The sequence below is a fragment of the Fundulus heteroclitus genome, chromosome 14, assembly GCF_011125445.2.
Source record: "Fundulus heteroclitus isolate FHET01 chromosome 14, MU-UCD_Fhet_4.1, whole genome shotgun sequence".
Taxonomy (NCBI): Eukaryota; Metazoa; Chordata; class Actinopteri; order Cyprinodontiformes; family Fundulidae; genus Fundulus; species Fundulus heteroclitus.
The window spans coordinates 25901014-25912910 of NC_046374.1; the positions used below are offsets into that span (position 1 = coordinate 25901014).

Here is an 11897-nt window from a genome sequence, read left to right on the forward strand (position 1 = left end):
ACCATACAGTCTCATTTCTCTCTGCTGGAACTAAATACACATTCATGCTCGTTTCTGTGTTTGAAAACATCAGAAGCAGTGGAGTACAACTTAGCGCTGTCACCGGTAAGATGTCTAACGAAATACCTGTTTGTTTTTACCCAACAATATCTGTACAGTCTTGTATTCTGCCCATGCCAAGCGACATAAAGTTGGAGGTAGGCATCTTAAAGGTACCTAGAGAATTTTGTAATTACCCTAGTATAACGTTCAGGTACTCTTTCAAAATATGGTTAAATGAACCAATAGTAGTCTCCGTCTTTCACACAGTTTTCAATTGGAGCCCCATAAGACGAGACAAAGAATACCCTTTCTATCCACTAGAGGGAGATTTATCCAGCAAAGATTAGACTACACAGGTTAGGATGACCTAAAAAATAGCTTTAGATTTACTACGTTATGAATTAAAAACAATGTTTCACGGATGATACAATCTATTTTCATTTACTAATGAGGGCCTAGGATGAATGAGATCCATAAGTAACACTACAAAATTATAAATATTGCTAGTTCTAGTGTCATAAGAGTAGTTAACAAAACGCTTTAAACGTTATCTAATGGAATATTACATTTTAACATGAAGACTGTCTCTGAATGCGACACATTAACACCAGGTATACTAATTTAGATGAAGGGATAAAGCCAAACCAGGTGTTAATTATCAGAAATTAATGGAAGACGCAGAGTTTGTTTATGAGAAGTCTATTCATTTCTGATAATGCACACCTTGAACGGATTTATCCCGATTATACCATGGTCAGTTATAACAGGAATAAACATTAAATCACTCATTAATGCTTTAATGTTTTTTACACTGTTAAAGTCGTATGTTTTTCTCAAGAAACGGCTGAGAGAACTGTTTAATATTTCTCTTCGTGACTCGTTGCCAAGGTAACCAGCATCAATGGTCTTACTGTTACCAGCTAAGGTTTGAGCCAGCGAAAAAATTTAGAACAATCTGGCAAGTTTGGCCGAAATTTTTTACAGGTGTCCTACAACACTTTTTAACGGACACCCTAAAGCCAATCACAATCCAGTATTCACCCAGACAATGGTATAATAATTCATCTTGTATTTTAGCTCCCAAAAACGCAGAGGCTGTGAGAGTATCAGAACAAAACGAGACCAGTATCACTCTGCAGTGGAATAAAGTCAGCAGCAACACCAGCTTTGTTCTCCAGTTTAATGGCACAGAGACAAACATCAGTGCACCAGATGGAGATGGACCAGTGAACCATACAGTCTCATTTCTCTCTGCTGGAACTAAATACACATTCATGCTCTTTTCTGTGTTTGAAAACATCAGAAGCAGTGGAGTACAACTTAGCGCTGTCACCGGTAAGATGTCTAACGAAATACCTGTTTGGTTTTACCCAACAATATCTGTACAGTCTTGTGTTCCTCCCATGCCACGTGACATAAAGTTGGAGGTAGGCATCTTAAATGTACCTAGATAATTTTGTAATTACCCTGGTATAACGTTCAGGTACTCTTTCAAAATATGGTGTTAATTGAACCAATAGTAGTCTCCGTCTTTCACAAAGTTTTCAATTGGAGACCCATAAGACAAGACAAAGAACACCCTTTCTGTCCACTAGGGGGAGATTTATCCAGCAAAGATTAGACTACACAGGTTAGGATGACCTAAAAAAGCTTTAGATTTACTACGTTATGAATTAAAAACAATGTTTCACAGCTGATACAATCTATTTTCATTTACTAATGAGGGCCTAGGATGAATGAGATCCATAAGTAACACTACAAAATTATAAATATTGCTAGTTCTAGTGTCATAAGAGCAGTTAACAAAACGCTTTAAACGTTAGGTAATGGAATATTACATTTTAACATGAAGACTGATTGTCTCTGAATGCGACACATTAACACCAGGTATACTAATTTAGATGAAGGGATAAAGCTAAACCAGGTGTTAATTATCAGAAATTGATGGAAGACGCAGAGGTTGTTTATGAGAAGTCTATTCATTTCTGATAATGCACACCTTGAACGGATTTATCCCTATTATACTATGGTCAGTTATAACAGGAATAAGCATTAAATCACTCATTAATGTTTTAATGTTTTTTTACACTGTTAAAGTCGTATGTTTTTCTCAAGAAACGGCTGAGAGAACTGTTTAATATATCTCTTTGTGACTCGTTGCCAAGGTAACCAGCATCAATGGTCTTACTGTTACCAGCTAAGGTTTGAGCCAGCGAAAAAATTTAGAACAATCTGGCAATTTTGGCCGAAATGTTTTATAGGTGTCCTACAACACTTTTTAACGGACACCCTTCAGCCAATCAAAAATCCAGTATTCACCCAGACCATGGTATAATAATTGAATAATTCATCTTATATTTTAGCTCCCAAAAACGCAGAGGCTGTGAGAGTATCAGAACAAAATAAGACCAGCATCACTCTGCAGTGGAATAAAGTCAGCAGCAACACCAGCTTTGTTCTCCAGTTTAATGGCACAGAGACAAACATCAGTGCACCAGATGGAGATGGACCAGTGAACCATACAGTCTCATTTCTCTCTGCTGGAACTAAATACACATTCATGCTCTTTTCTGTGTTTGAAAATATCAGAAGCAGTGGAGTACAACTTAGCGCTGTCACCGGTAAGATGTCTAAGGAAATACCTGTTTGTTTTTACCCAACAATATCTGTACAGTCTTGTATTCTGCCCATGCCAAGCGACATAAAGGTGAAGGTAGGCATCTTAAAGGTACCTAGAGAATTTTGTAATTACCCTGGTATAACGTTCAGGTACTCCTTCAAAATATGGTTAAATGAACCAATAGTAGTCTCCGTCTTTCACACAGTTTTCAATTGGAGCCCCATAAGACAAGACAAAGAACACCCTTTCTGTCCACTAGGGGGAGATTTATTCAGCAAAGATTAGACTACACAGGTTAGGATGACCTAAAAAAGCTTTAGATTTACTACGTTATGAATTAAAAACAATGTTTCACAGCTGATACAATCTATTTTCATTTACTAATGAGGGCCTAGGATGAATGAGATCCATAAGTAACACTACAAAATTATAAATATTGCTAGTTCTAGTGTCATAAGAGCAGTTAACAAAACGCTTTAAACGTTAGCTAATGGAATATTACATTTTAACATGAAGACTAATTGTCTCTGAATGTGACACATTAACACCAGGTATACTAATTTAGATGAAGGGATAAAGCTAAACCAGGTGTTAATTATCAGAAATTGATGGAAGACGCAGAGGTTGTTTATGAGAAGTCTATTCATTTCTGATAATGCACACCTTGAACGGATTTATCCCTATTATACTATGGTCAGTTATAACAGGAATAAGCATTAAATCACTCATTAATGCTTTAATATTTTTTACACTGTTAAAGTCGTATGTTTTTCTCAAGAAACGGCTGAGAGAACTGTTTAATATTTCTCTTCGTGACTCGTTGCCAAGGTAACCAGCATCAATGGTCTTACTGTTACCAGCTAAGGTTTGAGCCAGCGAAAAAATTTAGAACAATCTGGCAAGTTTGGCCGAAATTTTTTACAGGTGTCCTACAACACTTTTTAACGGACACCCTAAAGCCAATCACAATCCAGTATTCACCCAGACAATGGTATAATAATTGAATAATTCCTCTTGTATTTTAGCTCCCAAAAACGCAGAGGCTGTGAGAGTATCAGAACAAAACGAGACCAGTATCACTCTGCAGTGGAATAAAGTCAGCAGCAACACCAGCTTTGTTCTCCAGTTTAATGGCACAGAGACAAACATCAGTGCACCAGATGGAGATGGACCGGTGAACCATACAGTCTCATTTCTCTTTGCTGGAACTAAATACACATTCATGCTCTTTTCTGTGTTTGAAAACATCAGAAGCAGTGGAGTACAACTTAGCGCTGTCACCGGTAAGATGTCTAAGGAAATACCTGTTTGTTTTTACCCAACAATATCTGTACAGTCTTGTATTCTGCCCATGCCAAGCGACATAAAGTTGGAGGTAGGCATCTTAAAGGTACCTAGAGAATTTTGTAATTACCCTGGTATAACGTTCAGGTACTCTTTCAAAATATGGTTAAATGAACCAATAGTAGTCTCCGTCTTTCACACAGTTTTCAATTGGAGCCCCATAAGACGAGACAAAGAATACCCTTTCTATCCACTAGGGGGAGATTTATCCAGCAAAGATTAGACTACACAGGTTAGGATGACCTAAAAAAGCTTTAGATTTACTACGTTATGAATTAAAAACAATGTTTCACAGCTGATACAATCTATTTTCATTTACTAATGAGGGACTAGGATGAATGAGATCTATAAGTAACACTACACAATTATAAATATTGCTAGTTCTAGGTTCATAAGAGCAGTTAAAAAAAGCTTTAAACGTTAGCTAATAGAATATTACATTTTAACATGAAGACTGATTGTCTCTGAATGCGACACATTAACACCAGGTATACTAATTTAGATGAAGGGATAAAGCCAAACCAGGTGTTAATTATCAGAAATTAATGGAAGACGCAGAGTTTGTTTATGAGAAGTCTATTCATTTCTGATAATGCACACCTTGAACGGATTTATCCCGATTATACCATGGTCAGTTATAACAGGAATAAACATTAAATCACTCATTAATGCTTTAATGTTTTTTACACTGTTAAAGTCGTATGTCTTTCTCAAGAAATGGCAGAGAGAACTATTTAATATATCTCTTTGTGACTCGTTGCCAAGGTAACCAGCATCAATGGTCTTACTGTTACCAGCTAAGGTTTGAGCCAGCGAAAAAATTTAGAACAATCTGGCAATTTTGGCCGAAATGTTTTATAGGTGTCCTACAACACTTTTTAATGGACACCCTTCAGCCAATCAAAAATCCAGTATTCACCCAGACCATGGTATAATAATTGAATAATTCATCTTGTATTTTAGCTCCCAAAAACGCAGAGGCTGTGAGAGTATCAGAACAAAATGAGACCAGCATCACTCTGCAGTGGAATAAAGTCAGCAGCAACACCAGCTTTGTTCTCCAGTTTAATGGCACAGAGACAAACATCAGTGCACCAGATGGAGATGGACCAGTGAACCATACAGTCTCATTTCTCTCTGCTGGAACTAAATACACATTCATGCTCTTTTCTGTGTTTGAAAACATCAGAAGCAGTGGAGTACAACTTAGCGCTGTCACCGGTAAGATGTCTAACGAAATACCTGTTTGGTTTTACCCAACAATACCTGTACAGTCTTGTGTTCTGCCCATGCCACGTGACATAAAGTTGGAGGTAGGCATCTTAAATGTACCTAGAGAATTTTGTAATTACCCTGGTATAACGTTCAGGTACTCTTTCAAAATATGGTGTTAATTGAACCAATAGTAGTCTCCGTCTTTCACACAGTTTTCAATTGGAGCCCCATAAGACAAGACAAAGAACACCCTTTCTGTCCACTAGGGGGAGATTTATCCAGCAAAGATTAGACTACACAGGTTAGGATGACCTAAAAAAGCTTTAGATTTACTACGTTATGAATTAAAAACAATGTTTCACAGCTGATACAATCTATTTTCATTTACTAATGAGGGACTAGGATGAATGAGATCCATTAGTAACACTACAAAATTATAAATATTGCTAGTTCTAGTGTCATAAGAGCAGTTAACAAAACGCTTTAACGTTAGCTAATGGAATATTACATTTTAACATGAAGACTGATTGTGTCTGAATGCAACAGATTAACACCAGGTATACTTATTTAGATGAAGGGATAAAGCCAAACCAGGTGTTAATTATCAGAAATTAATGGACGACGCAGAGGTTGTTTACGAGAAGTCTATTCATTTCTGATAATGTACACCTTGAACGGATTTATCCCAATTATACTATGGTCAGTTATAACAGGAATAAGCATTAAATCACTCATTAATGCTTTAATGTTTTTTACACTGTTAAAGTCGTATGTTTTTCTCAAGAAACGGCTGAGAGAACTGTTTAATATTTCTCTTCGTGACTCGTTGCCAAGGTAACCAGCATCAATGGTCTTACTGTTACCAGCTAAGGTTTGAGCCAGCGAAAAAATTTAGAACAATCTGGCAAGTTTGGCCGAAATTTTTTACAGTTGTCCTACAACACTTTTTAACGGACACCCTAAAGCCAATCACAATCCAGTATTCACCCAGACAATGGTATAATAATTTAATAATTCATCTTATATTTTAGCTCCCAAAAACGCAGAGGCTGTGAGAGTATCAGAACAAAACGAGACCAGTATCACTCTGCAGTGGAATAAAGTCAGCAGCAACACCAGCTTTGTTCTCCAGTTTAATGGCACAGAGACAAACATCAGTGCACCAGATGGAGATGGACCAGTGAACCATACAGTCTCATTTCTCTCTGCTGGGACTAAATACACATTCATGCTCTTTTCTGTGTTTGAAAACATCAGAAGCAGTGGAGTACAACTAAGCGCTGTCACCGGTAAGATGTCTGACAAAATACCTGTTTGGTTTTACCCAACAATATCTGTACAGTCTTGTGTTCCTCCCATGCCACGTGACATAAAGTTGGAGGTAGGCATCTTAAATGTACCTAGAGAATTTTGTAATTACCCTGGTATAACGTTCAGGTACTCTTTCAAAATATGGTTAAATGAACCAATAGTAGTCTCCGTCTTTCACACAGTTTTCAATTGGAGCCCCATAAGACAAGACAAAGAACACCCTTTCTGTCCACTAGGGGAGATTTATCCAGCAAAGATTAGACTACACAGGTTAGGATGGCCTAAAAAAGCTTTAGATTTACTACGTTATGAATTAAAAACAATGTTTCACGGCTGATACAATCTATTTTCATTTACTAATGAGGGACTAGCATGAATGAGATCCATAAGTAACACTACACAATTATAAATATTTCTAGTTCTAGGTTCATAAGACCAGTTAAAAAAAGCTTTAAACGTTAGCTAATGGAATATTACATTTTAACATGAAGACTGATTGTCTCTGAATGCGACACATTAACACCAGGTATACTAATTTAGATGAAGGGATAAAGCCAAACCAGGTGTTAATTATCAGAAATGAATGGAAGACGCAGAGTTTGTTTATGAGAAGTCTATTCATTTCTGATAATGCACACCTTGAACGGATTTATCCCGATTATACCATGGTCAGTTATAACAGGAATAAGCATTAAATCACTCATTAATGTTTTAATGTTTTTTTACACTGTTAAAGTCATATGTTTTTCTCAAGAAATGGCAGAGAGAACTATTTAATATATCTCTTTGTGACTCGTTGCCAAGGTAACCAGCATCAAAGGTCTTACTGTTACCAGCTAAGGTTTGAGCCAGCGAAAAAATTTAGAACAATCTGGCAATTTTGGCCGAAATGTTTTATAGGTGTCCTACAACACTTTTTAACGGACACCCTTCAGCCAATCAAAAATCGAGTATTCACCCAGACCATGGTATAATAATTTAATAATTTTTCTTATATTTTAGCTCCCAAAAACGCAGAGGCTGTGAGAGTATCAGAACAAAATGAGACCAGCATCACTCTGCAGTGGAATAAAGTCAGCAGCAACACCAGCTTTGTTCTCCAGTTTAATGGCACAGAGACAAACATCAGTGCACCAGATGGAGATGGACCAGTGAACCATACAGTCTCATTTCTCTCTGCTGGAACTAAATACACATTCATGCTCTTTTCTGTGTTTGAAAACATCAGAAGCAGTGGAGTACAACTTAGCGCTGTCACCGGTAAGATGTCTAAGGAAATACCTGTTTGTTTTTACCCAACAATATCTGTACAGTCTTGTATTCTGCCCATGCTAAGCGACATAAAGTTGGAGGTAGGCATCTTAAAGGTACCTAGATAATTTTGTAATTACCCTGGTATAATGTTCAGGTACTCTTTCAAAATATGGTTAAATGAACCAATAGTAGTCTCCGTCTTTCACACAGTTTTCAATTGGAGCCCCATAAGACGAGACAAAGAATACCCTTTCTATCCACTAGGGGGAGATTTATCCAGCAAAGATTAGACTACACAGGTTAGAATAACCTAAAAAAGCTTTAGATTTACTACGTTATGAATTAAAAACAATGTTTCACGGCTGATACAATCTATTTTCATTTACTAATGAGGGCCTAGGATGAATGAGATCCATAAGTAACACTACAAAATTATAAATATTGCTAGTTCTAGTGTCATAAGAGCAGTTAACAAAACGCTTTAATCGTTAGCTAATGGAATATTACATTTTAACATGAAGACTGATTGTGTCTGAATGCGATACATTAACACCAGGTATACTAATTTAGATGAAGGGATAAAGCTAAACCAGGTGTTAATTATCAGAAATTGATGGAAGACGCAGAGGTTGTTTATGAGAAGTCTATTCATTTCTGATAATGCACACCTTGAACGGACTTATCCCTATTATACTATGGTCAGTTATAACAGGAATAAGCATTAAATCACTCATTAATGCTTTAATGTTTTTTACACTGTTAAAGTCGTATGTTTTTCTCAAGAAATGGCAGAGAGAACTATTTAATATATCTCTTTGTGACTCGTTGCCAAGGTAACCAGCATCAATGGTCTTGCTGTTACCAGCTAAGGTTTGAGCCAGCGAAAAAATTTAGAACAATCTGGCAAGTTTGGCCGAAATTTTTTACAGGTGTCTTACAACACTTTTTAACGGACACCCTAAAGCCAATCACAATCCAGTATTCACCCAGACAATGGTATAATAATTGAATAATTCATCTTGTATTTTAGCTCCCAAAAACGCAGAGGCTGTGAGAGTATCAGAACAAAATGAGACCAGCATCACTCTGCAGTGGAATAAAGTCAGCAGCAACACCAGCTTTGTTCTCCAGTTTAATGGCACAGAGACAAACATCAGTGCACCAGATGGAGATGGACCAGTGGACCATACAGTCTCATTTCTCTCTGCTGGAACTAAATACACATTCATGCTCTTTTCTGTGTTTGAAAACATCAGAAGCAGTGGAGTACAACTTAGCGCTGTCACCGGTAAGATGTCTAACGAAATACCTGTTTGGTTTTGCCCAACAATATCTGTACAGTCTTGTGTTCCTCCCATGCCACGTGACATAAAGTTAGAGGTAGGCATCTTATAGGTACCTAGAGAATTTTCTTATTACCCTAGTATAACGTTCAGGTACTCTTTCAAAATATGGTGTTAAATGAACCAATAGTAGTCTCCGTCTTTCACACAGTTTTCAATTGGAGCCCCATAAGACGAGACAAAGAACACCCTTTCTATCCACTAGGGGGAGATTTATCCAGCAAAGATTAGACTACACAGGTTAGGATGACCTAAAAAAGCTTTAGATTTACTACGTTTTGAATTAAAAACAATGTTTCACGGCTGATAAAATCTATTTTCATTTACTAATGATGGACTAGGATAAATGAGATCCATAAGTAACACTACAAAATTATAAATATTGCTAGTTCTAGTGCAGTTAGTTCTAGAGCAGTTAACAAAATGCTTTAACGTTAGCTAATGGAATATTACATTTTAACATGAAGACTGATTGTCTCTAAATGAGACACATTAACACCAGGTATACTAATTTAGTTGAATTAAGGGATAAAGCCAAATGAGGTGTAAATTATCAGAAATTAATGGACGTTGCAGAGGTTATTTCTGCAAAGTCCATTCATTTCTGGTATTGTAGACCTCGAAGGGAACTAACCCAATCATACCATGGTCAGTTATAAAAGGAATAAACATTAAATTAATTATTAATACTTTATTGTTTTCTACACTGTTAAAATCATGTTTTTCTCAAGAAACGGCTGAGAGAACTATTTAATATTTCTCTTCGTGACTCGTGGCCAAGGTAACCAGCATCAAAGGTCATGCCGTTACCAGCTAAAGTTTGAGGCCAGTGCAATATTTTAGAACCATCAGGCAATTTAGCCAGAACTCTTTTGAATTGTCAAAAAAAAAGCTGTTTCCAGTTACATTTAATTATTTTGTGTTAACTCAGAACTTTTAGTTTATTGCTAATTGCTGTGCAAAACATGTAATTTCATTCTAAAACATTTTGTACCTCATGTCAACAAACATCAATTTGGTGAAACCTGTATGACCTGCAACCAAAGGACCAAGTAAGAAAATGCTTTTTATTTTTGCTTTGTACTTTTCATGCCTTTATTTATTTATTTGTTCTCATATCAACCTTTTGGAGCCATTGTTTACTGTAGTCTCTGGTGTGTCTGTGCCAATAGATTATCTTGTTGCTATGAACATCCGGGTGAAGTCTCTGAACGTATTCTCAGAATTGGAAATGAATGCTGTTTTGACAGAGGTGAGACTAGCTTCGGTTTCATGCTTTTTTTTTTTTTTGGTTAATGAGCATTTTTCTATTAACTTTTTTTTAACTTTCTCTTACTCCTCCAGGTCTTTAAACGTCACGGTTTGCAACCACAGTTTTCTCTGAAGGTTTGTTCTGCTACACCAGAAGAGAGAAAATCCAAGTAGAAGAGAAGGATCATTAGTGTGCAATAAGTCCATTTTGGATAGTTGTTTTCTACCCTTTGAAAGAGTCTGTAAATGTTTTTTAAATGTATGTTTTCATACACTTTTGCTTTTATACAACAAATATACCAATGATTCATATAGTACTCTCATGCTTTCTTCCTGGAAGCCCAACCTGAGGTAGTGTACATTTATATATATATATATATATATATATATATATATATATATATATATATATAATCTATTCATACACATATGAATGTTTTTCTATAGGTGGTTTTGCTCTTTTTTTCAATAACTGTTGTGTTGTTTATGTGATCAATATTAAGCAGATCAACAAAGTGCATTTTTTTTAAACGTTCTTGGGTTTCAGCAGTATCATTTGTTTCCAGCTATGCTTATGACAGACGGCACAACTGCTCCTCATCTGTTTAGTATTGTTACGTCAATACATCTTCTCACAGCTATCTTGTAGGTCATTGGATATTTTTTTGTTCCAATGTACTTTCCAAACCTGCATGTGGAATTCTGTGCACAAACCCAATGATCCAGAAAATAAAAGGAGTAGTGGAATTATTATTAGAAGCTAATTTCTTAAATGCAACATTTTTAGGGCCAAACAGAAATATCAAAAAACACTTCTTTCCTTCTGTCACATTTTCACTAAAAGAAAAAAAAGACAGATCTTAAAAACATGTAGGAGGGACTGAATATTCTTCTCAGCATTTTAAAGGGAGAATATCATGCAAAATCCACTTTTTTAGACCTTATATATTTTTTTTCTTTGTACTTGGAGTGTTTAGGTGTGCAGGAAATTTTAATGTAGTCTGTCCAGGTGCTGCATGGATATCTTTAAATTCTGTTTGAGTCTTTTTTTTTTTAAGCCATTCAGTTTTCTCTATTCTGTTACATTTTGTGAACAGCTACTTGACGTTATTTGCTGCATACCTGCTAAACAAGGTCAAAACCCCCAGTTAACTAATTTTGAGAATCCATAATTTTCGTTTTTGCTACAAGTGGATAAGTGCAAATGTTGAGTTGTTGGGTTTTACAAAAATGGCTGAACAGGTTGGAGTGAAACGCTCTATGACCTGGAGAAGGTGGAATGGGAAGTGTCTCATTTAAATTTAAAGGGACAGCATCAAAATTAGTTGCTCATAGAAGCAACTCGGAGCAGGGGTGGCAACATGGGGGTAAATTAACAAGAAATTCAGACCAATGCATTGTAGTCCCAATTTATATAAACCACAAGTGAATGTGAAATGTGAAAAGGAAAGCATTAAAAAGCACGATATGTGCCTTAAAGCAATAAACCTTCACATTTTAAGGTTGCATGGTTGAGC

The 11897-nt window shown here is 36.2% G+C and overlaps 1 long non-coding RNA gene across 1 annotated transcript; it reads left to right on the top strand.

Moving 5' to 3' along the window:
• The first annotated feature begins 3734 nt into the window (after positions 1-3734).
• LOC118565734 lies at positions 3735-6425 on the top strand. The gene is made up of 3 exons (XR_004932557.1): positions 3735-3945; positions 4970-5227; positions 6253-6425. It is a non-coding gene; the product is annotated as an uncharacterized LOC118565734 (long non-coding RNA).
• The last annotated feature ends 5472 nt before the right edge of the window (positions 6426-11897 follow it).